The 26,796-nt window shown below is 42.2% G+C and overlaps 1 long non-coding RNA gene across 1 annotated transcript in view; it reads right to left on the bottom strand.

Annotated features, from left to right (window-relative positions):
• LOC135229311 (uncharacterized) overlaps positions 1–24,654 on the bottom strand; it is a 55,104-nt gene extending 30,450 nt beyond the window's left edge. Inside the window, exon 1 of the long non-coding RNA XR_010320097.1 lies at positions 24,545–24,654. This is a non-coding gene — a long non-coding RNA (uncharacterized LOC135229311). The remainder of the gene's footprint in view (positions 1–24,544) is intronic.
• Positions 24,655–26,796: the final 2,142 nt, after the last annotated feature.

Here is a 26,796-nt window from a genome sequence, read left to right on the forward strand (position 1 = left end):
GGCAGCTATACACGTGGACTTTACCAGATGGAATACACGGGAATCAAACTGACTACACCTGTGGAAAGAGAAGATGGGAAAACTCATATCATCAGTCAGAACAAGGCCAGGGATCGATTGTGAAACAGACTGTCAATTGCTCATATGGGAGTTCAAGTTGAAACGGAAGAAAAGTAGAATAAGTCAAAAAGGGCCAAAGTATGACCTTGAGTATATCTCACCTGTATTTAGAGACCACCTCAAGAATACATTTTATGTGGTAAACACTAATGACTGAAGACCAGGTGAGTTGTGGAATGACATCAAGGATATCACACATGAAGAAAGCAAGAGGTCCTTTAAAAGACAGGAAAGAAAGAAAAGACCATAATGGATGTCGGAAGAGACTCTGAACGTTGCTCTTGAATGTCGGGTAGCTAAAGGGAAATGAAGAAATGACGAAGTAATAGAGCTGAACAGAAGATTTCAAAGGGTGGCTTGAGAAGAAAAAGTATTATAATGACATGTGTTAAGATCTGGAGATGGATAACCAAAACGGAAGAACACACTCAGCATTTCTCAAGCTGAAAGAACTGAAGAAAAAATTCAACCCTTGAGTTGCAATACTGAAGGATTCTACGGGTATAATATTAAATGACGCAGGAAGCATCAAAAGAAGATGAAAGTAATACCCACAGTCACTATGCCAAAAAGAATTGGTCGACCTTCAACCATTTCAGGAAGTAGCATATGATCAGAAACCGATGATACTGAAGGAAGAAGTCCATGCTGCACTGAAGGAATTGGTGAGAAAAAAAAGCCTCCGAGAATTGACGGAATACCAACTGAGATGTTTCACCAAATGGATGCAGCACTGGAATCACTCACTTGTCTAATCCCAAGAAACTTGGAATACAGCTACCTGGCCTATGAACTGGAAAGGATCCATATTTACACCTATTCCTAAGAAAGGTGATCCAACCAAATGTGGAAATTATCAAACAATATCATTAATATCACATGCAAGTAATATTCTGCTAAAAATCATGCAAAAGCAGCTGCAGCAGTACATTGACAGGGAACTGCCAGAAATTTAAGCAGGATTCAGAAGAGGACATGGAAGGAGGGATATCACAGCTGATGCCATATTGATTCTGGCCAAAAGCAGGGAATACCAGAAAGATATTTAAACCTGTGTTTTATTGACTATGCAAAGGCATTTGACTGCTTGGGTAATAACAAATTATGGATAACATTGCGAAGAGTGGGAATTCCAGAACACTTAATTGTGCTGATAAGGAACCTGATCAAGAGGTAGATGTTCAAACAGAAAAAGGTGATACTGCGTGGTTTAAAGTCAGGAAAGGTGTGTGTCAGGGTTGTATTCTTTTACAATACTTATTTAATCTGCAAATAATCTGAGAAGCTGGACTTTACCAAGAACACGACATCAGGATTGGAGGAAGACTCATTAACAACCTGCATTTTGCAGATGACACAACCCTGCTTGCTAAAAGATAAGAGGGCTTGAAGCACTTACTGATGAAGATCAAAGACCGCGGCCTTCAGTAGAGATTGCACCTCAACATAAAGAAAACAAAAATCCTCACAACTGGACCAATGAGCAACATCATGATCAACGGAGAAAAGACTGAAGTTGTCAAGGATTTCATTTTATTTGCATCCACAATCGACACCCATGGAAACAGCAGTTAAGAAATCAAAAGATGCACTGCCATCAGGCAAATCGGCGCAAAAGACCTCCAAAGTGTTGAAAAGCAAAGACATCACCTTGAAAACTAAGATGCAACTGATCCAAGCCAAGGTGTTTTCAGTGGCCTCGTATGTGTGGGAAAGCTGGCTGATGAATAAGGAAGACCGTAGAAGAATTGATGCCTTTTAATTGTGTTGGTGAAGAATTCTGAATATACCATGAACTGCCAAAAGAACGAAAAAATCTATCCTGAAAGAAGTATAACCAGAATGTACCCTAGCCTAGAAGCAAAGATGGCTGGCTAGACTACATCCTACGTACTTTGGACCTGTTTTCAGGAGGAATTAGTCCATGGAGAAGGATATCATGTACTATTTCTTTGGGCTATCTAAGACCTGAAGAACAAAATCTCATGGTCCAAATTAACGTTTTTACTTACTAATTTTCAAATGTAGCCCTGGTGGAACAGTGGTTAAGAGCTTGGCTGAAACTAAAAGGTTTCAACCAGCCTCTCCTTAGAAACCCTGCTGTGCAGTTCTATTCTGTCCAATAGGGTCACTGTTAGTTAAAATTTAATCCACAGCAATGAGTTATTTAATTTTCAAATATAAATTTTTTGTGTTTATGTCTAAATTCTAAAGTAAATTTTATTTTATAAACTTCTGGTTTTATAAATTTATTTTCTATTATTCAAATTTATTGTTATGGCAGAATCAAATTTAAAAAGTGACATTAATTTTCAATCCAGGCAAAATGAAACGGCAATAACTAAGTGCCGTACAAAAAAGGAAGCCTGCAGAAGATAAAAAGAAAATGATCTGTGAATCCCTAAAGACTATTCCAAAATTCGTTTTTAGAATGTAATAAATCAGCAGAGACTTCTTGCATTAAAGGTACGTGCTTAATGGGTGGAAATCATCTTACTAGTACCACTAGTGCTGAAATTAACGATGGCAATACAAATATAACCGAATTTGTTCCAAATTCTGCAACTATTTCTTGCTGTAGTAAAAAAAAAAGAAATTAGTAATGATCTAGAAAGTGAAACTAAGAATATGAAATTGTCACATCTGCAGACCCCATAAATAACAGAAATGCAGATCCTGCCTTGTGGAATAATTTTCTTCCAATGAAGTAAATTACTGGATCAAAAGAGGCCCAAGTGATTGTCAACATCACAGTTGTCCACTTGTAAATTTGTGTTGAAAATTCCTGGACGGTAAACAAAGTTCTGTAGCCAGAATTTTTTCTAGAGTGCAAAGTTAATGATGAAAATTATAAGAGGGAGTGGCTACTGCAATCTCCATCAGACAGCTCTGTGTATTGTTTTGTTTGCAAACCTACTAACCAAACAAACAAACCCCTCATCCTCATTTAATTCTCGAATTGTTACAGATGAATTTAGCAATTGGTGCAAATTGAATAGGATCGGTAAACATGAAAATAGTTCAATTCACAGAGATCATGTTATCATATTTAAACCAAACACATTGTTCTGGCTTAATTTATGAACTGGAATCACAAATTAATGAACATCAGTATTGAAAAGCCATTTTGTAATGTGTCTTTGTTGTCCTAACAATCACTGAATGTGGACTATCTTCGTGAAAAAGAAATGAAGTCTTTGGGTCCCCACGAAATGGAAAATTTTAAAGTTGGCTTCAACTTGTTGCTCATTTGATCTATTTTTAGCAAGTCACATCTCAAAATATGGTAACACAGGAAAGGGCAATCCATCCTATAATTCTAAAATAATGTGTAAAAAAATTATAATCTTGATAAGTGATGAAGTTCAATCAACTACTGTCAGTGAAATAAGTATAGCTCGATATTTTATTTTGTCTGTGGATTCCACTTCTGAGCCTTCTCATACAGGCCAGCTAAGTATTGTTTAAAGATCCGTATCTCCAACAGATAGAAAACCTGTGTGGTGATTTATCACGTTTGCTAGCTTAAAAAATCTAAAAAATCATACTGGTAAAGACATTGCAAAGCAAGTGTTTCACTAATTACGTGAAGTTTGCAAAATTGATTTTTCTAAGTGCAGAGACCAATCCTATGACAATGCTGCCATTACGTCACTGCATTATAAAGGCATGCAACAGAAAATTCTGGAATGTAATGAATATGCCATTTTCATACCAAGGTGCTGCATATTCACTTAATTTTGTAGGATGTATCACAATGGATTTTTGTAAAAAAAATGATTTTTTCTTCTATTCAGATATTTTACAAATTTTTTGCCATCTGTATTCACCGATGACCTCTTCATAGGAAATGATCAGCATTAAAATGTCTTTCTAATACCCACTGGGAAGCACATGCTATAGCAACGAGTGCAATCCTGGAATCACACACTCAGATTCTAGGTGCCACAGAGAATATTGCTGAAGACCAGTCACAAAAAGGAGATACCAGAACAGAAGCTTAAAACGTCACCAACAAAATGGAAACACAGCCCATATATTTATGTTTGTTATGTATAATAATATATTGCATCATTTTCATTTGATGAGTCAATTCTCCAAGATTGAGAAGTAAATTTATAGACATGCATGGATCTCTACCAGCTATTAACAAGATATTTACATAAGAGAATATTTTGAAAACACAATAAAACAAATACTGCCAAATACTGATTATCAAGCAGTTTATTGTTGCAGAAGCATTAAAAGAAACAAGTAAATGACAGAAATGCTCCAGAAGTATTGAGTGCCAGGGATCAATTTCACACAACCATCCTCACTGACACACCTGAATCTTGCATGAAATGAAGGGTGAAGATGTATGAAGTTCCTTCTGATATTTTTTTCCTTCTTAATGTGAATATAACTGATGAAGAATTCCTGAAGGTACCCAATAAACCAGCACAGGCTTATCCTGACGAGGAAACCCTGGTGGCACAGTGGGTAAGTGCTACGAATGCTAACCAAGAGGACAGCAGTTCAAATCCACCAGGCGCTCCTTGGAAACTCTATCGGGCAGTTCTACTCTGCCTTTAGGGGCGGGATGAGTCAGAATCGACTCGACGGCAGTGGGTTTGGTTTTTATCCTGATGACTTAAGATAAAGCTTTATGGAGAAGTGCTACAATTTCATTCTTACATTAGAATTAAGTTTAGAGATTCAAGACAAATTTTACTCATGTAGGCGTGTAAACCAAAAAACCAAACCCATTGCTGGTGAATTGATTTCAGCACATAGCAACGCTATAGGACAGAATAGAATTGCCCCCATAGGGTTTCCATGGAGCAGCTAATGTATTCAAACTGCCAAGCTTTTGGTTAGCAGCTGAGTTCTTAACCACTGCACTGCCAGTGCTCCAAATATACTCTGGCCCAGTAGTTCAAATGCAACAGCCGCTCCTTGAAAACCCGATGAGGCAGTTCTACTCTGACCTATAGGGTCATTATGCATCACAATCGACTCCAACCCAACAGGTTTGTTCTGCCTACTGCCTCATCCCTATTTCATTTTCTCAGAGATAAGTTTCTGTGATAGTGTCAGATTCAGGAATGTGATGAAAAATGTCTCTTGTAGGGGTGGGGACAAGATGGCAGAATAGTCAGATGCTTTGTGTAGCCCCTCTTATAACAAAGACCCAGAGAAGTAAATCGATTATATATGACAATCTAGGAGCCCTGAACATCAAAGGTGAAGTTACAGAATTGGACTTAGTGGCAGGGGGAGGGGGATATGGTTCAGAAGCAGTGAGAGGTGGACAGATCTGACCCAGCAGAAACCAGCACCCTGCAGGCTGGATTGAATAGCATGTGCGGTGACGCAAGCAGTGACGCTCGGGACATGTTTTTCACATCAGAAGAGACCGAGTGGTAGAAAGTCTACACAAGCCTCCAGAACCAGTGAAAAGCAGTGCTAAGTTGGCAAAAGATAAGTACATGCATTTAAAATGCCACACAAATCAAAAATCATCCCCTTTGGGAAGAACATCTCTCCCATTTATCTGCTTCCTCCCTCTCTGTTTTTAGTCTTAGACCAGCTTCAGCTATTTCTGGGTCCCCTGGGCCAGAAGTAGGAACTATCACATGCCCTGGAGCAGGAACAAACAACAAAAAATAATCTGCCAGCTTCCCTAAGCCAGGAACTCAGGGAAGTCACAGACATAAGGGGTCCAAAGACTCTGAGTGCCTTTCACCCTTGCATAGACCTGTGTGGGCCCATTTCAACAGCATAAGCCCTCATTAGCACACTACAACAGGGTATATACCTGAAGCCTGTTTTCAACTGTATCAGCTATAAAGTGGAGTGGCAGGTTTGGGATATTTGACAATGTTCTGCCAATTAAACAGGGTCCTCACCTACCCACATCAGTGACCTGAGGGTTGGTGGCTCCACCCACGTCACCTAGCCACCCAATTCAGGAGTCCAAGAATAAGTGGTGAATGCCAGTCCTTACAACCAACAGCATTGGGTGACCATGGTCTGGCTGCAAAACCCACACACCTATGTGCTCTAGGGAACAGGGACATGCTTTCCTCCCAGACACTCAGGGGCAGTCATTCCCCCCATAGTAGCCAGACACCTGTACCTACACCAATCAACCCTGTCTATATGCAGGACTGTAGGTGAGAGCCTAAACCACACACTTGGTGACCGACTATGTGGACAACTGAGCTGAATCCATACAAGAAAAGTAAAAGGGCTCCTAGGCTCACATACCTAGTAACAGCTCTGATCACCTGGTGACAGGATGTAAGAGCTTCAAAGGTGCCAATAATCAAACTAGCTCAACCAAGCAGCCTATTTGGGCATATTAAAATAAAACAAGAAACTAGGACACAATACAACAACAACAAAACCAAACCCAGTGCCATCAAGTAGGTTCCGACTCAGTATGCAAACATAAAATAAATGAATATAATAACTCATTGATGGCTCAGAGACAAGTGTAAATATCAAATAACATAAAGAGGCAGACCATGATGGATTCAGGAAGCTCCCAAAACAACAAATCAAGAAAACTTCCAAATGAAAAAAAATTCCAGGAATTACTGCAGTTAGAATTTAAAAGATTAATAGACCGAGCCCTTCAAGAGATCCAGGAGGAGATCAGGCAAAACGAAGAACAAGCCAAGGAACACACAGATAAAACAATAGAGGAACTTAAGAAAGTTACACAAGAGTATAATGACAAATGTAACAGGCTGCAAGAATCCATAGAAAGACAGCAAGCAAATCCAAAAGAGTAACAATAAAGTTTCAGAATTAGACAACCCAATAGAAAATGAGAGGAACAGAATTGAGGCACTGGAAGTCAGAATTAGTGAGACTGAAGATAAAGCTCTTGATGCCAACTTATTTGAGGAAAAATCAGATAAAGTAATTTTTTTAAATTGAAGAAACTCTAAGAATTATGCGGGATTCTATCGAGAGTGATTGGAACACCAGAATCGGGGCAGGGGGTGGAGGGATAACAGAAAACACAGTGAGAATTGTTGAAGACTTCTTGGCTAAAAACTTCGCTGATCTTGTGAAAGATAAGAAGATATCTATCCAAGATGCTTACTGAACCTCACCCAAGGTAGATGCCAAGATAAAGTCACCAGGACATATAATAATCTTGCTTGCCAAAACCAAATATAAAGAGAGAATTTTAAGAGTAGCTAGGGATAAACAAAAAGTCACCTATAAAGAAGGGTCAGTAAGACTAAGCTCGGACTACTCAGCAGAAACCATGCAGGCAAGAAGGACATATACAAAGCCCTGAAGGAAAAAAAAAAAAAAATTGCCTGCCAAGAACTATATATCCAGCAAAACTGTCCCTCAAATGTGACAGTAAAATTAGGACATTTCCAGATAAGCAGAAGTTTAGGGAATTTTTAAAAACCTAACCAATATGACAAGAAATAATAAAGGGAGTTCTCCAGTTAGAAAATCAATAACATCAGCTAACAACCCAAGACTAGAACACGGGACAGAACAACCAGATATCAACCCACGTAGGGATGTCACAAATAAATCAAAGCTAAAACACTGAAAATGTAGAAACAGAGACATCGATCTGTAAAAGATGACAACATTAAGAGAAAAAAGAGGGACTAAATAATGTAGTCATAGATCTTTCATATGGAGAGGAAGTCAAGACGATATAAAGAAATAAAAGATTGGTTTAAATTTAGAAAAACAGAGGTAAATGTTAAGGTAACCCAAAGGAAACTAACAATCCTACACATTAAAACAAGGAAAACATAAATTTTCGGCAAATACAAAAGCAACAACAAGGAAAAAGATGAAAGACTAAAAAGAAAAACGATTCAGCACAGAAAAAATTAATTAGCAGTAAATACAAAGGCAACAAAAATGAAGAGGATGAAAAGAAAATGCACAAAGAACAATGACTCAACAGAGAAAATTAAGTGGAATAAGGAAAATGTCAACAAGACATTCACAAAAAAGAAGAAAATGACAGCACTAAACTCATAACTATGAATAATTATGATAAAGGTAAATGGTTTAATTGCACCAATAAGGAGACAGAGAGTAGCAGAATGGATTAAAAAACATGATCCGTCTGTATGCAGACTGCAAGAGACACACCATAGACTCAAAGACATAAACAAACTAAATCTCAAAGAATGGAAATATATATATATATCAAGCAGACAACAATAAAAAATAAGAGTGGCAATATTAATCTCTGATAAAACAGGCTTTAAAGTAAAATCCGCCACAAAGGAAAAGGAAATACACTATATAATGATTAAAGGGTCAATATACCAGGAAGACAAAATCATAATAAATACTTACATACCCAATGACAGGGCTCCAAAACACATAAAACAAACTCAAACAGCATTGAAAAGAGAAATAGCTCCACAATAATAGTCGAAGACTTCAACATACCGCTTCTGATGACAGACAGGATATCCATAAACAAGCTCAATAAAGACACGGAAGACCTAAATACCACAATCAGCCAACTTGATCTCATAGACTTAAACATAACACTTCACCCAACGGTAGTCAAGTAAACTTTCTTTTCTAACGCTCATGGAGCATTCTTGAGAATAGACCACGTATTAGGCCACAAAGCAAGCATTAACAGAATCCAAGACATCAAAATATTACACAGCATGTTTCCTGACCATAAAGCCATAAAAGTCAAAATGCTGTCGTTATCATACATTTTAATTTCTTACATATTTTAAACCCAATAAAGTCTATTCTTATTATGTTATGCAGTCAGTAATCCTCTATTTTTACCCATTTCATTAACTTTCATTCCTTCTTGCATCTTAAGCCTTTTACCCTATTTTCTTTCTGCTTGAAGAATACCTTTGGAATTTTCTTTAATGTGGGCATGCTGATGTTAACTTATCTAGGTTTTGTTTGTCTGAAAACAAAAGGTCTTTGCTCGTTCATGAAGGATGTTTTTCCTCAGCATAGAGTTCTGGGTTGCCATGGATTTTCTCTCTGTAATTTAAATATACCATCTTATTGTCTTACGGTTTTCACTATTTCTGTACAGAAGTCATCGGTCAGTTTCTTTGTTTGTCCTTTAAAGATAATCTTTTAGTAGTGTTCAATTATTTGCTTTTTGTGGGGTTTTTTGTCTTTAGCTTCAGCAGTCCTACTATGAATTTCTTTGTATTTACCCTACATGGGTCTTATGAGGAAACCCTGGTGGCGTAGGGGTTAAGCGTTACGGCTGCTAAGCAAAAGGTCAGCAGTTCGAATCCACCAGGCGCTCCTTGGAAACTCTACGGGGCAGTTCTACTCTGTCCTGTAGGGTCGCTTTGAGTCAGAATCAACTTGACAGCAGTGGCTTTGTTCTTTTTTTTTTTTTTTTTTTTGGTTTGGGTTTTGTAAGTCTTCTAGAATCTGTGACTTGATATCTTTAATCATTTGAGGAAAATTCTCAGCCATGATCTCAGTTTTTCTGCCTCATTCTTTTTCTTCCTTCTTAAAGTATTTTATGCTAGATATTCTCATTGTATTCTCTGTATCTTATTCCTTTTTATATTATATGTATTTTTCCTTTTGTCTTTGCCTGTATTTTCTTCCAACATGTCTTCCAGTTCACTAAATCTCTCTTCAGCATTTGTAATCTGCTGTTATATACATACATTAAGATTTTAACTTCAGCTATAGTTTTCAGTTGACTTTCTAAGTTGATCTTTTTCGTAGTTTCTAGTTTTTTGCCAAATTTCTAAGTCTTGCCTTTATTTCTTTGAACATAATAGAGTTATTTCACTGTCTTTGTCTGATAGTTCAAATATCTAGTTTTTCTGTGGATCTCATTCTGTTATTTGTTGTTTCTACAGGTTTCACTCTTTTCTTTCTTTTTAAAATAAATTGTTGATTATATTAGAGAGGCGAGGCCAAGATGGCAGAGTAGGGAGATGCTGCCAGTGATCCCTCTTACAAAAAAGACCCGAAAAAACAAGTGAAGCGATTATATTTATGACAAGCTAGGAACCCTGAACATCAAAGGCAAAGTTAGAAAATGGACTCAACGGCAGGGGGAGGGAGAGACTATTTGGAAGGGGAGAGGAGTTACTGGACCTGAATTGCCAGGAACCCTCAGGCACCATTCCCTGGAGCGACTGCAGTGAGGCTGGCAGTAGCGTTCCAGAGGCGCTTCACTCAGGGAAAGACAGCTAGTTGCACAGACTACTCACACCTCCAGAACAAGAGAAGAATGGCACTCTCGGCAAAAGCTAATTACTTGTGTTTATTTTACCACTCCTCAAACTCCCAAGCCGGTTTCAGTGGCCGTCAACTTCCCTGGGCCTGAGATAGGCCCCGGTAGCACTCTGAGCCATTCTTCCGTCCTTGAAGAAGGTATAAGTTCACAACTGGGGGAAAGATAATCTGCCAGCTCAATTAAGCTGGGGAGCTCAGGACAGAAGTAGCTCTTGTTCAGGCACAAACGGTCCATGGGCTTTGAATATTTTTCACCCCAGCATGGACCTGCGTGGGCCCATTTCAGGAGAATAGGCCCTTGTTGCCAGACTGCAATGGTTTCAGCTGGACGGTGGAAAGATGGGTGTTTGATGTTTGACACTGCTTTGCCTATTAAACAGGGTCTTCACCTACCCACATCAGGGGCCTAAGGACTGGTGGCTCCACCCACAATACCTGGCCACCTGTGACAGGGCTCCAAGGGTAAGTAGTACCGCCCAGAACTTACAACCAAAAGCATTGGGTACCCACCGCCCTTCTGCAGAACCCACCCGTGTGCTCTACAGAACAGGGATGCACTTTCCTCACAGACACTCAGAGCACAGCTGTCAGACCCCTGCCTTGATCAGAGCCTGACCCCCTACTGCAGCCAGATACTTCTGCCTACACCAATAACCCCTGCCCCTCTAAGACTGTAGGACAGAGCCTGTACCACACACTTTATGACCAACTACCTGGGCACCTGAGTTGAATCCATACAAGAAAAATAAATGAACTCCTAGGCTCCTATACCTGGTAACAGTGCTAGCCATCTGGTGATAGTACATTAGAGCTTCAAAGGTGAAAATAATCAACCTAACGCACTCAAGCAGCTTATCTGGGTATACCAAAACTAAACAAAGGAAGAAGCTAGGATACAAAAAGCAAGCATAAAACAAACTAATACAATAACTTATAGATGGCTCAGAGACAACAGTCAATATCAAATCACATAAAGAGGCAGACACGGGGGCAGGACCAAGATGGCTGACTAGGTAGAAGCTTCCGCTTATCCCTCTTGAAACAAAGACTTGAAAAAACAAGTGAATTAATTACATAAAGGACAATCTACAAACCCTGACCATCAAACACAGAGCTAAGGAGTTGACCTGAGTGACAGGGGAGTGAAAAGCCACACTGCAGCAGCGACCGCTTCCGGAGCCAGAGTCCCACGCCACAGCATTGAGCCCTCGCGGTTTCCTGGTGTCAGAGTGGTGGGGCTGATTGTGGCTTACTGAGACAGGGAAGCACGGATGTAGGCCTAACCTCAGGACCAACCTCAGAGGGGACCCAGGCAGCACACGCAGGCTCCACACAGACGCGGCTGGCAGGGAAATGAAAAACCACGGGGAAGCAGCAACTGGTTTTGGAGCCTGGAGTGCAGCGCCCCAGAAAGGAAACCTTGGTGCTGGGTGTTGGACTAAGTGTAGGGGAGCTGATTGTGGCTTCCTGAGATGGTGTGAGCATGGACGCTAACCCTAACCCTCTGGGACAGTCTCAGCAGGGATACAGCCAGCACACGCAAGCTACACAACGCTCTGGAATCTCAGAAAAAACAGTCCTCACCAAACAACATAAGTAACTTTGTATATTTTGCCAGGCTACTCTCTTCTATATATCTGATTCCACCCCTCATTGCCCCAGCCAGCTTCATTAAGACTGGAATTCCCTGTGCCAGAGAGTGAAGTGCACTGCTCGATTTTTTTTTTCTTCTTTCTTTTCTAACCCATTCTCCTGGCCTGAGAAAAGTACCATTTAACAATCAAAGAAAAAATCCTTCCCTGACTTCCCTAAGCTGCAATTAACAATACAGAATCAGCTCCATCCAGGCATTAAGAGACCCATAGTCTTTGGCTTTCACCCTACAGGTAACTAGGTGGCTATTATAATGCAGAGGCAATTCTGATAGAGATCTGACCATAATTGTTTTAGCTCAGCAATGGAAAGGCAAGTTTTGGAGGTCAGATACCTCTGTACCTATTAAACAGAGCCCTCACTGGTCCACACCAGCGAAAAGAAGGCTGAAACTCCACCCACACCACCTAGCCACCTGCTAGAGGGGTCTGAGAATAGTGACGTCTACCCAAGTATTGGGTGCCTAAGATACAGCTGCAGAGCTCACCCACCAGAGCACTCTAGAGAATAGAGCCACACCTACCTCACTGACACTTGAAGGAAGGCTGTCAGCATCCTGCCCTCCTCGAAATGTGACCCCCTGCCACTAATAGAAACTGGCACATACAACCATCACCACTACTCCTCTAAGATAATAGGTGAGAGCCTACACCACACACTAGGTGACCAGCTATCAGGACACCTGAGCTGATTCTATTCAAGAATAGTGAATGGACTCATACACTTATATACCTGGTAACAGCTCAGGCAAGCTGGTAATAGGACGTAAGTGATTCAAAAGCTACAGCAATCACGATACCACAATCTAGTAGCCCATGTGGGTGTATTGTAACAAAACAAAACAACAAGACTCAGTGAGCAAATATAAAAGAAAATATTACAAAATCTTATAGATGGCTCAGAGACAGCAGTCGACATCAAATCACATGAAGAAGCTGACCATGATTGCTTCTACAAAGCCCCAAATCAAAGAATCAAAATCATTCCCGGATGTAGATACATTCCTAGAATTGCCAAATGTAGAATAAAAAAAAAATTGTATACAGAATGCTTCAAGACATCAGGAATGACCTCACAAATGAAATAAGGCAATCTACAAAAAAACCAAGGTATACACGGATAAAGCAGTTGAAGAAATCCAAAAGATCATTCAAGAACATAGTGAAAAAATTAATAAGCTGTAAGAATCCATAGAGAGATAGCATTCAGAAATCCAAAAGATTAACAATAAAGTCACAGAATCAGACAACTCAATAGGAAGTCAGAGGAGCAGACTCGAGGAACTGGAATGCAGAGTGGGGGAGCTGGAAGATAAGACAATTGACACAAATATAGTTGAAGAAAAATCAGATAATAGAATTTAAAACTATGAAGAAACCCTAAGAATCACGGGGGACTCTATCAAGAATAATTTGCGTGTGACTGGAGTTCCAGACAGGGAGGGGTAACAGAAAATACAGAGCGAATAGTGGAAGATCTGATGGCAGAAAAATTCCCTGGCATCGTGAAAGATGAAAAGCTATCTACCCAAGATGCTCATCGAACCTCATACAAGATAGATCCCAAAAGAAAATCACCAAGACATATCATCAAACCTGCCAAAGCCAAAGATAAAGAGAAAATTTTAAAAGCACCCAAGGATAAACGAAAAGTTACCTACAAAGGAGAATCAATAAGTTTGCACTACTCGGCAGAAACCATGCAGCCAAGAAGGCAATGGGATAACATATATAGAGCACTCAAAGAGGAAAAACTGTCAGCCAAGAATCATACATCCAGCAAAACTCTAAAACATGAAGGTGAAATTAAGATATTTACAGATAAACGCAAGCTTAGAGAATTTGCAAAAACCAAACCAAAACTGCAAGAATTACTAAAGGAAATTCTTTGGTCAGAAAATCAATAATATCAGATACCAATACAAGGTCACAGAACAAAACATCCTAATATCAACTCAGATAGGGAAATCACAAAAACAAAATAAGATTAATTAAAAAAAAATTACTCAAAACAGGGAATCATTGATGTCATTACGTAAAAGATTACAACAGTCAAAAAAGAGGGACTAAATACAGGAGGCATAGATCTTACATATGCAGAGGAAACCAAGGTGATATAGGGTGAAACAAGTTAGGTTTTTACTTAGTCAAACTGGGGTAAATATTAAGGTAACCACAATGAGGTCTAACAATTCCATACTTCAAAATAAAAACCAAGATAAACATAACGACTCACCAAAATAAATTCAACTACTATAAAAGGGAGTAACACACATTCTACAAAGAAAACTCAACACAAAAAAGTAAATGGAAAAATGAAATTGTCAAAAACAGGCAACAAAATGACAGCACTAAACTCATACTTATCTATAATTACACTTAATGTAAATGGACTAAATTCACCAATAAAGAGACAGAAAGTTGCAGACTGGATAAAAAAACACGATCAGTCTGTATGCTGCATAAAAGAGACACACCTTAGACTTAGAGACACAAATAAACTAAAACTGAAAGGACGGATAAAAATATATCAAGCAAACAACAATCAAAAAAGAGCAGGAGAGGCAATATTAATTTCCAACAAAACAGACTTTAAAGTTAAATCCACCACAAAGGATAAAGAAGGACACTACGTAATGATTAAAGGGACAATTTACCAGGAAGATACAACCATATTAAATATTTATGCACCCAATGATAGAGCCGCAACATTCATAAAACAAACGTTAACAGAATTAAAAAGTGAGATAGACACCTCCACAATTATGGTAGGAGACTTCAACACAACACTCTCGGTGAAGGGTAGGAAATGCAGTCAGAAGCTCAATAGAGACACAGAAGATCTAATTGTTACAATTAAACAACTTCACTTCATAGACTTATACAGAACACTCCACCCAACAGCTGCAAAGTATAATTTTTTTTTTAGTGCACATGAAACATTCTCTAGAATAGATCACATATTAGGTCATAAAACAAGCCTTTGCAGAATGCAAAACACTGAAATATTACAAAACATCTTCTCTGAACAAAAGACCGTAAAAGTAAAAATCAATAACAGAAAAACCAGGGAAAAGAAATCAAATGCTTGGAAACTGCACAATACCCTGCTCAAAAAAGACTGGGTTATGGAAGACCTTAAGGAGGGAATAAAGAAATTCACAGAATTCAACGAGACTGAAAACGCTTCCTATGAAAACCTTTGGGACACGGTGAAAGCAGTGCTCAGAGGTCAATTTATATCAATAAAGGCACACATATTAAAGAAGAGCCAAAATGAAAGAACCGTTCCTACAACTTGAACAAAGAGAAAGAGAGCAACAAAAGAAACTGTCAGGCACCAGAAGAAAGCAAAAAATAAAAAGTACAGCAAAATTAAATGAATTAGAGAACAGAAAAACAATTGAAAGAGTTAACAAGGCCAAAAACTGCTTCTTTGAAAAAAATTAACAAAATTGATAAAACACTGGCCAGACTGACTAAAGAAATACAGGAAAAGAAACCAATAACCCGAATAAGAAATGGGATGGGCCATATCACAACACATGCAACTGAAATTAAAACAATCATATCAAATTACTACAAAAAATTGTACTCTAACAAATTTGAAAACCTAGAAAAAATGGATGAATTCCTAGAAACACACTGCCTACCTAAACTAACACACACTGAAGTAGAACAACTAAATAGACCCATAACAAAAAAAGAGATTGAAAAGGTAATCAAAACACTCCCAACAAAAAAAAGCCCTGGACCTGACGGCTTCACTGCAAAGTTCTACCAAACTTTCAGGGAAGACTTACCACTACTACTGAAGGTATTTCAAAGCATGGAAAAGGACGGAATACTACCTAACTCCTTCTATGAAGCCAGCATAACCCTGATACCAAAACCAGCTAAAGACAACACAAAAAAAGAAAATTACAGACCTATATCCCTCATGAACATAGATGCAAAAATCCTCAACAAAATTCTAGCCAATAGAATTCAACAACGTATCAAAAAAATAATCCACCATTACCAAGTGGGATTTATACCAGGTATGCAAGGTTGGTTCAATATTAGAAAAACAATTAATGTAATCCACCACATAAAAAAAGACAAGAACCAAATAATTTTATCAATTGATACAGAAAAGGCATTTGACAAAGTCCAACACCCACTCATGATAAAAACTCTCAGCAAAATAGGAATAGAAGGAAAATTCCTCAACATAATAAAGGGTATTAGTACAAAGCCAATACCCAACATCATCCTAAATGGAGAGCCTGAAAGCATTTCCCTTGAGAAGGGGAAACAGACCAGAATCCCCTTTATCACCGCTCTTATTCAACATTGTGCTAGAGGTCCTAGCCAGAGCAACTGGGCTAGACAAAGAAATAAAGGGCATCCAGATTGGTAAGGAAAAAGTAAAATTATTTCTATTTTCCAACGACATTATCTTATACACAGAAAATCCTAAGGAATCCTCAAGAAAATTATTAAAATAGAAGGGTTCAGCAGAGTTTCAGGTTACAGTATAAACGTACAAAATCAGTTGATTCCTCTATATCAACAAAAAGAACATTGAAGAGGAAATCATCAAATGAATACCATTCAGAGCAGCCCCCAAGAAGATAAAATACTTAGGAATAAACCTCACCAAAAACTAAAACCGCTATACCAAGAAAACTGCAAGGTACTACTGCAAAAAAACAAAAGGAACCTACGTAATTGGAAAAACATACCTTGCTCATGGATAGGAAGACAACATTGTAAAATTGTCCATTCTACTAAAAGCCATCTATAGATACAATGCACTTCCGATCCAAATTCCAATGACATTTTTTAAAAAGATGGAGAAACAAATCACCAACTTCATATGGAAGGGAAAAAAGTCGTGGATAAGTAAAGCATTACTAAAAAAGAACAAAGTGAGAGGACTCACTCTGCCTGATATTAGAACCAATTATACCACCACAGTAGTCAAAACAGCCTGATACTGGTACAACAACAGACACATAGACCAATGGAACAGAATTGAGAATTCAGATATAAATCCATCCACATATGAGCAGCTGATATTTGACAAAGGCCCAGTGTCAGTTAATTGGGGAGAAGACAGTCTTTTTAACAAAAGGTGCTGGCGTACCTGTATATCCATCTGCAAAAAATGAAACAGGACCCATACCACACACCATGCACAAAAACTAACTCCAAATGGATCAAAGACCTAAACATAAAATCTAAAACGATAAAGATCATGGAAGAAAAAATAGGGACAACATTAGGAGACCTAATACATGGCATAAACAGAATACAAAACATTACTAAAAATGACGAAGAGAAACCAGATAACTGGGAGCTCCTAAAAATCAAACACCTATGCTCATCTAAAGACTTCACCAAAAGAGTAAAAAGACCACCTACAGACCGGGAAAAAGTTTTCAGCTAAGACATCTCCGCCCGGCACCTGATCTCTAAAATCTACATGACTCTGCTAAAACTCAACCACAAAAAGACAAACAACCCAATTAAAAAATGGGCAAAGGATATGAACAGGCACTTCACTAAAGAAGACATTCAGGCAGCTAACAGATACATGAGGAAATGCTCTCAATCATTAGCCATTAGAGAAATGCAAATCAAAACTACAATGAGATTCCATCTCACTCCAACAAGGCTGGCATTAATCCAAAACACAGAAAATAATAAATGTTGGAGAGGCTGTGGAGAGACTGGAACACTTATACACTGCTGGTGGGAATGTAAAATGGTATACAACCACTTTGGAAATCAATTTGGTGCTTCCTTAAAAAGCTAGAAATAGAACTACCATACAACCCAGCAATCCCACTCCTCGGAATATATCCTAGAGAAATAAGAGCCTTTACACAAATAGATATATGCACATCTATGTTTACTGCAGCACTGTTTACAACAGCAAAAAGATGGAACCAACCAAGGTGCCCATCAATGGATGAATGGATAAATAAATTATGGTATATTCACACAATGGAATACTACACATCGGTAAAGAACAGTGACGAATCTGTGAAATACTTCATAACATGGAGAAACCTGGAAGGCATTATGCTGAGTGAAATTAGTTGCAAAAGGTCAAATAGTGTATAAGACCACTATTATAAGATCTTGAGAAATAGTTTAAACTGAGAAGAACATATTCCTTTGTTGTTATGAGAGGGGGGAGGGAGGGGGAGTAGGAGAGGGGTATTTACTAAAGAGATAGACAAGAACTACTATGCGTGAATGGAAGGACAACACTCAACACAGTGGAGGTCAGCACAACTGGACTAAACCAAAGCAGTTTCCTAAATAAACTGAACGCTTCAAAGGTCAGCAAAGCAAGGGCACATGTTTGGGAACCATGTTTTCAGGGGACATCTAAGTCAACTGGCATAATAAAATCTACTAAGAAAACATTCTGCATCCCACTTTGAAATGTGGCGTCTCGGGTCTTAAATGCTAACAAGCGGCCATCTCAGATGCATCAATGATTCTCAACCCACCTGGATCAAGGGAGAATGCAGAACACCAAGAACATAAGATAATAACGAGCCCAAGAGACAGAAAGGACTACATGAACTAGAGACTACATCATCCTGAGACCAGAAGAACTAGATAGTGCCGGGCCACAACCAATGACTGCCCTGACAGGGAACATAACAGAGATCCCTTGAGGGACCAGGAGAACAGTGGGATGCAGACCCCAAATTCTCATAAAAAGACCAGACTTAATGGTCTGACTGAGACTGGAAGGACTCTAGTGATCATGGCCCCCACACCTTCCGTTTACCCAGTACGGGAACCATCCCCAAAGCCAGTTCATCAGACATGGATTGGACTAGACAATGGGTTGGAGAGGGATGCTGGTGAGGCGTGAGCTACTTGGTTTGGGTGGACACTTGAGACAATGTTGGTATCTCCTGCCTGGAAGGGAGATGGGTGGATAGAGGGGCTTAGAAACTGGCAAAACGGCCACAAAAAGAAAGAGTGGAAGGAGGGAGTGGGCTCTCCCATTGGGGGGAAAGTAATTGGGAATATGTAAGAAGTTGTGTATAAGTTTTCATGTGAGAGACTGGCTTGATTTGTAAACTTTCACGTAAAACACAACAAAAATTATTGAAATAAAAAAAAAGCTGACCCATGATTGCTTCAACAAGCTCTCAGAACAAAGACTCAAGGAATCTTCTGGATGAAGGTGCAATCCTGGAATTACCAGATGCAGAATACAAAAGATTAATATACAGAACTCTTAAAGACATCAGGAAGGAAATGAGGCAAAATGCAGAACAAGCCATGGAACACACAGATAAAGCAGCTGAAGAAATTAAAAAGGTTACTCAAGAATATAATTAAAAATTTAATAGGCTGCAAGAAACCATACAGAGACTGCAATCAGAGATTCAGAAGATAAACAATAAAATTACAGAGATAGAAAACTCAGCAGAAAGTAAGAAGAGCACAATTGAAGAACTGGAAGGCAGAATAACTGAGATTGAAGATAAAGCACTTGGGACCAATATATTTGAAGAGAAACCAGAGAAAAGAAATTAAAAAATGAAGAAATCCAAAGAATCATGTGGGACTTTATCAAGAGAAATAACTATGAGTGATTGGAGTACCAGAACAGGGAGGGCTAACAGAAAATACAGAGGGAACTGTTGAAGATTTGTTGGCAGAAAACTTCCCTGATATCATGAAAGATGCTCATCGAATTCCACATACGGTAGATCTCAAAAGAAAGTGACCAAGACATATAACAATCAAACTTGCCAAAATCAAATATAAAGAGAATTTTAAGAGAGGCTAGGGATAAAAGAAGTCACCAACAAAGGAAAGTAAATAATAATAAACTTGGACTACTCAGCAGAAATCATGGAGGCAAGAAGGCAATGGGATGACTTATATAAAATATTGAAGGAAAAAAATTGCCAGCCAGGAATCAAACCATAACCCTGGCCCTCTGGCCCTCTGGCCCTCTGGCCTTAGCCCTCTAACTCTAGCCCCTAAGCCCTGAGCCCCAAAGCCCCTAAGACCCTAAGCCCTTAGGTCCTAACCACCAAGACCCTGAACTCTAGCCCTAACCCAAACCGTAACCATATACCCTAAACCCTACAATCTAAACACCTACACCCCAAAACACTACACACAAAAACCATACACACTAAACCCTATACTCTAAGCCCGAAACCCTAAACCCAAACCTCAAGCCCCAAAGCCGAAACCCAAAACCTAACCGTAAGCCCTAAACCCTAACACCTAACCCTAAACCCTAACCACCCTAACCCTAACAACCCTAACCCTAACGACCCTAACCCTAACTACTCTAGCCCTAACCCTCGAACCCTAACCCTCTAATGCTAACCTGAAACCCTAACCCAAAACCCTAACCCTCTAACTCTAACCCTCTAACCCTAACCCTCTAACCCCAACCCCCAAACCCAACCCCAAACACTAAACCTCAAATCCCTAGCCCTAAACCTAAGAATGAGCCTAAGCCTAACCCTAACACAACCCTAAACCCTAAACCATAACACTTAAAACCCTAACACGCGAAACCCTAACACCCTTAGCCCTAACACATTTAACCCTAACATCCTAAATGCCAAAACCCTAAACACTAACACCCTTAACCCCAACCACTAACCCCTAAACCCTAACTTAAAGCCTAAGTCATCTAACCCTAATACCCTAACTCTAAACCCTAAAACCTACACCCTAACCCCAGCCCCCAGCCCTAACCCTCACTCTAAGCCTTAAACCCTAAACCCTAAGGCCTAAACCCTAGGCTCTAAGCCCTAAGCCCTAAACCCTAAGTCCTAAAACCCTAAACTCTAAGCCCTAAGCCCTAAACCTAACCCTCTAACCCTAAACCCTAAAACTTTACCCCAAACCCATCCCAAACCCCTAAACCTGAACCCCTAAACCCTAGCCCTAACCAGTAACCCTAAACCTCTAAACTATACCCCTAACCCTCTAACCCTAACCCTCTAACCCTAACCACAACACCAACCCCAACCTCTGAACCCCCAAACCCTAACCCCCAACCCTAAGCCTCTGAACCCTAAGCCTAAACCCTCTAACCCTAAACCCTAACCTTCACCCCCTCACACCCTCACCTTCTCACTCCCTCACTCTATAATCTTCTCAACCTCTAACCCCCTCACCCTCTAACCCCTCACCCTGACTCCCTCAATCTCTAACCCCCAAACTCTAAACCCCAACCCTCTAACACCCACCCTCTAACCCCAACCCACAAATCCCAAACAAACCCAACCCCAAGCCTAAACCTAAATCCCTAAAACCTAACCCAAACCCTAATGACTAAACCACAAAACCCTAAACCCCCAAAACCCTAAACCCCAAACTGCAACCCCTAACACCTAACCTGTAACTCCAAACTCTAACCTCAAACCCTAAACCTAACACCTAACCCCAACCCAAAAACCCTAACCAAAAAACCCAACCCTAAACTCTAACCCCCAAACCCCAACCCCTAAACCAAACCCTAAGGACTCTAACTCTAACAACCCTAACCCTAACATCCCTAAGCCCAAACCCTAACCCTTTTTGTTAGCAGCCATAGCACTTAACCACTAGCCACCAGGGTTACCATGAGCAGTCACAGGAATAGACATATGCACACCCGTGTTCACTGCAACATTATTCACAGTAGCAAAAAGATGGGAACAACCTAAGTGCTCATCCACAGAGGAACGGATAAACAAACTACGGTACATACACACAGTGGAACACTACACGACAGTAAAGACCAATGATGAATCTCCGAAACATCTCACACCATGGATGAATCTGGAGCGCATCACACTAAGTCAATCACAAAACGACATATACAGTAAGTGACCACTATCATGAAAACATTTACGCACAGAAACAATCTTTGATGTTCACCAGGGAGACGAAGAGTGGGTAGAGAAAAGCCAACTAAACAATAACCAAAAAAACCAAACCCACCGCCGTCGAGTTGATTCCAGCTCATAGCGACCCTATAGGACAGATTAGAACTGCCCCATAGAGTTTCCAAGGAGCGCCTGGTGGATTTGAACTGCAGGCCTTTGGTTAGCACCGGTGGCTCTTAACCACTACGCCATCAGGGTTTCCAACTAAACGACACATATGTGGTAACTCTGGTGAAGGAAGAGACGGTACACAAGACTGGGAATCAACCTCAGCCTCACTCTAACCCTAACCCTAAACCACTTGTGCCCTAGCCTAGTAACCCCAGCCCTAACCCCAACCCCCAACCACCTAAAACCTATACCCCTAAACCTGACTCCCAAACCTCTAACCCCCAAACCTGGACCCCTAGCACCAAACCCTAACCCCTAACCCTAATCCTCCAACCCTTCTGCATCTCTGGGCCTCTCGACTCTCCGTCTATTTTCTCCCTCCAAATCCTACTAACACTCAGTGGAATTTTGAAGTTTCAGCTGTGCTTTGCTTCTTGTTGTCTCCACCGGTTCCATCAAGGCACTGCATCATTTCTTTGCTCTGCTTCACTATTCAGTTCCAAAACCATGGCTTAGAATCGCCTGTCACTAAACTTCAGCGATTCGGTGCAAGGCCGCGAGAGGGCGTGCGCACCGCCGGTTCTGTTCTGCCCACCAGGCCCTCTGAGTATGGGAACCTCCTGGACCTAAGCCGGGACCGACCTGGGTACCGCTCCAGTGGCGATAGCAGAAGCTTTTCTTCCCGAGGGACCCAACGCCCCAGGGCGCTCTCTCAATACTCCCATTAATGCTGTTATTATCCTAACCCACTCCTTCTGCGAGACCTAGTGGGTCCTCGACCAGGCCCAGCCTTCAGGACCCGCATCCCCCTGCCGTGGTCACGTACAGGAACCTGCAGGGCCGCGCCCTCCCCGCCCAAGCTCTGCCCCTCCACACCCTGATGCCCTGCAGGCCTCTACTAGGTCCCCGTCCAGAGCAGAGTTGTCGCCCTGCACGGGGTGGGGGGACACGAGTGAACATCCGGAAACCACCCCCCAAGCACGAAGCCGACTGCCCGTATTGAGACCGTGTGAGCAGGGCTGCCCCGCCGACTGGAGCCTGCAGGGCATCACTCACGTTTGTCAGCTTCTCACTGCCCTCTGGGCTCGGGGTCCCAGAGCAGCCAATCCCCCCGGGGCGGGGGGGGGGCAGTCCGTCCGCAGGGGCTGGAAGATCGGGTTGGTGCCCATGGCCGGAGCGCTTAAAACCCTTATAAACCCTCATAAACGGCCAGCTCCAGACCTTCAAAAGTCAGCCCGAGAGACACCTAATCTCCTCCAACGTAAAAAAAAAAAAAAAAAACAAAAAACAAGCTGCCGTGGAGTCAATTCTGACTCACAGCGACCCTATAGGACAGAGTAGAACTGCCCCACAGAGTTTCCAAGGAGCGCCTGGTGGATTCGAACTGCCAATCGTTTGGCTAGCAGCCTTAGCACTTAACCACTACGCCACCAGGGTAACCCACTGAACCCACTGCCACCAGGGTAGAGGCTCCAAATCCCGCCAGTGTGAGGAACCCTCAAATCCCCTCAGCACCAGAGATCGCGTCCACAGCGACCGGTACACAGCGCCGCACAAATGTTTAAGTTAACAAACGACCTGGTTGCTCAGGACCCCTTCCTGCTACCCCCACCCCCGGCACCCAGAGGGGGAGCGGGACCCGGCATCCACACTGTTAACAGACACTGAATCGCTGCTGCATCCACAAGGAGTAGGATCCCCACGCTGCTCCACAGATTCCCAGGACCCCTTCCTTTCCAGGTGGGGCCGGGGCCAAGCCGACGACCCAGCCCGGAGAGTAGACCAGCCGGCGCGGGCGCGGGCGCGGGGTGCCTCAGCCTCCCAGGCACAGCACCCAAAACAATAAGGGGCAGCATGGCCTTGGGCGGGGGATCCCTCTCTCCCCTGTCCCTGGCACCCTACGGAGTCTGGTGGGGGTGGGAGGACGAATGGGGGCGAGTGCCCCGCCCTCAGTCTGGAATCTCACCCCCCCGGGCGAACTCTGGGCCTTGGTTTCCCCCCTGGCACAGGGAGCAGGTGGGGGGCGGGGGGACAGGCGCCCATCCCCCAGCTTGGCCCGCAAACCCTCCCCGGGCAGAGTAGGGACCTTGGCGCAGCCCTGGACACAGCCTTTCTCCCCAAGCCCTTCAAGCCCCCAGGCCCGAGGGCACTCCGCAGCTGGATCCCGCGGCTAGACCCCCCCCCCCCGCAAATCCACGGGGATGCAAATTCGCAGACCAGCTGAGTCTCCCGGGCCAGAGGCTCCCTCTCGCAGCCCCTAGAGTGGCTGCGTCCGCCCGCCCCCGCGCCGCATCCGCCCCTGGGGATCACTCGGGACGGGGTACCCCGGAGGGGGCGATGCCAGCTGCTAACCCAACGTCCGGACTCCCCAACCTCTGGAGCCCACGGACTGCTGGGACTGGGACCCGCCCTCCTGGCGCCTTCCCTCCACACCTTCGAGGGGCCGGGCTTGTTCAGTCTGGGAGCGGGTCCCTCCACCCAGCTGCCGGAGTTTCATACCTTTCAGAAAATACAGCACAGAAAGCAGCACGAACACCGTCCGCTGTAAGGCGCGCCACCTGCCCGGGCCCCTCACCACCCGTCCCAGCACTTCCGGGAGTAACTGGCTGGACGGCGAGGAACATGGCTGCCGGCCCCGCCCAGCGGCCCGGGTGTGGGGCGGGCGTGGGGGGGTTGGGCCTCCAGAGGGGAGGGTGGGGTCTAGAAGCAAGGACAAGGCCTAGGTGTACGGGGTGAGGAGACAGGAGACGTCAGGAGAGGGCCCTCTCCGGCGCAGAGTTAAGTATTGGAGGTGCAACGGTTAAGTGCTTGGCTAACTGAAAGGTGGGCCGTTGGAACCCACCAGCTCAGGAGTTGAAAAGATCTGGAGATGGGCTCCCATAAAGATTCTAACCAAACAAAATCCAAACCAGTTGCTGTTGAATCAATTCCGACTCATAGTGACCCTATAGGGCAGAGCAGAACTGCCCCATAGGGTTTCTAAGACTGTAAGTCTTTACAGAAGCAGACTGCCATGTCTTTCTGCAAAGAACCAACTGGTGGATTCGAACTGCCCACCCTTTGGTTAGCAGCCGAGCTCTTAACCACGGTGCCACCAGGGCTGCGCCATAAAGACTGCAACCTAGGAAACCTTGTGAGGCAGTTCTAAGCTGTCGTACAGGGTTGATATGAGTCAGAATCTCTTGATGGCACACAACCATGATTGTACTAAGAAAAATTCCTCCAAGCAGCTGTCTACATGACCCCTGAAGCACACATCCATGCACGCTATCAAAGCAGTGCGGCCAAAGACAGGAAATTGGAATAGAGACATTATAGAGTGGACAGTGAAAAGTGATTTCTGAGGGGCGTGCAGCTCAAGCGGAGGAGGTAGCATACAACTAAATGCCCTTCTCCTTCTATTGTTCAATGGTCTTGAGAAAGAATGTGTCCCAGGAATTAACTGTAGCCCAGGAGAACTTGAAGACAGCAAATACAGAGGACCAGTCAGGATGCTTCTGCAGTGGTCAGGGTGAGGAGTGATGGTGGTAGTGCAGGTGGGAACAGTGGGCAGGCTTGAGGTGTACTTTGGAGCTTGAGCTGCCAAGAATTGCTGGTGGATCAGACGTACGGGATGAGGGGAATGGAGAATCAAAGGTGACTTCTAGAATTCAGGCTACCATGAGAGCATGGTCACCAGAGCCATTCTCTACCATGTGGAAAACCATGGAGGAACAAACTTGAGAAAATGACCAAAAGATTTTTTCTGGACATGTTAGATTTGGATGTCTGAGGTCATCCAAGTGTGGAGAACAGTTCCCAGCTGTGGATACCACTCTGAGGTAGAGTAGTTTTCCAGGTTCTAAGAATTTGGAGATCATCAGCCTATAGCTGATTTGAAAGCCACTGGTGGTGCGATGATTATGCATTTGGGTGCTACCAAAAGGTCTGCAGTTTGAATCTACCAGTCGCTCCTTGGAAACCCTGTGGGGAAGCTCTACTCTGTCCTATAGGGTCCCTATGAGTCAGAATCCACTCGATAGCGACTTTGTTTTGTTTTGTTTTAATACTAAGCTCAGAAAAGTTGTGTGTCAGGGTTGTATTTTTTCACAATACTTATTCAAGCAGTTCGAATCTACCAGCCACTCCTTGGAAGCCCTGTGGGTCAATTCTACTCTGTCCTTTAGGGTCGCTATGAGATAGAATCGACTCAACAGCAGTGAACTTAGTCTTAGAGGAGCTCTTTGTCTGTCAAAGCTGAGAGTTTTACTTCATACTTTTTAAAACTGCCATGTCTCATGTTACGTGGCTACCCTTACAGGAGCATTTTTGGTGCTAACTTGACTTGTTCTTGGTGAAGGGCTCTGTATTCATTTTCTAGGGCTGCCATAGTAAATTACCAAAAACTCAGTGTCTTTAAAAAAACATATAATCCATACAGTCCAAGAAGCTGGATTATATGAAGAAGAAGGGGCATCAGGATTAGAGGAAGACTCATTAACAGCCTAGACATGCAGATGACACAACCTTGCTTACTGAAAATGAAGAAGACTTGAAGCGCTTGCTGATGAGGATCAAAGACTTCAGCCTTCAGTATGGATTACACTTCAACATAAAGAAAACAAAAATCCTCACAACTGGAACAATAAACAGAAAATACTGAAGTTGTCAAGGATTTCATTTTACTTGGATCCACAATCAACACCCATGGAAGCAGCCATCAAGAAATCAAATGACATATTTTATTGGACAAATCTGCTACAAAAGACCTC

Source organism: Loxodonta africana, unplaced genomic scaffold (assembly GCF_030014295.1).
Source record: "Loxodonta africana isolate mLoxAfr1 unplaced genomic scaffold, mLoxAfr1.hap2 scaffold_193, whole genome shotgun sequence".
NCBI classification, from domain to species: domain Eukaryota; kingdom Metazoa; phylum Chordata; class Mammalia; order Proboscidea; family Elephantidae; genus Loxodonta; species Loxodonta africana.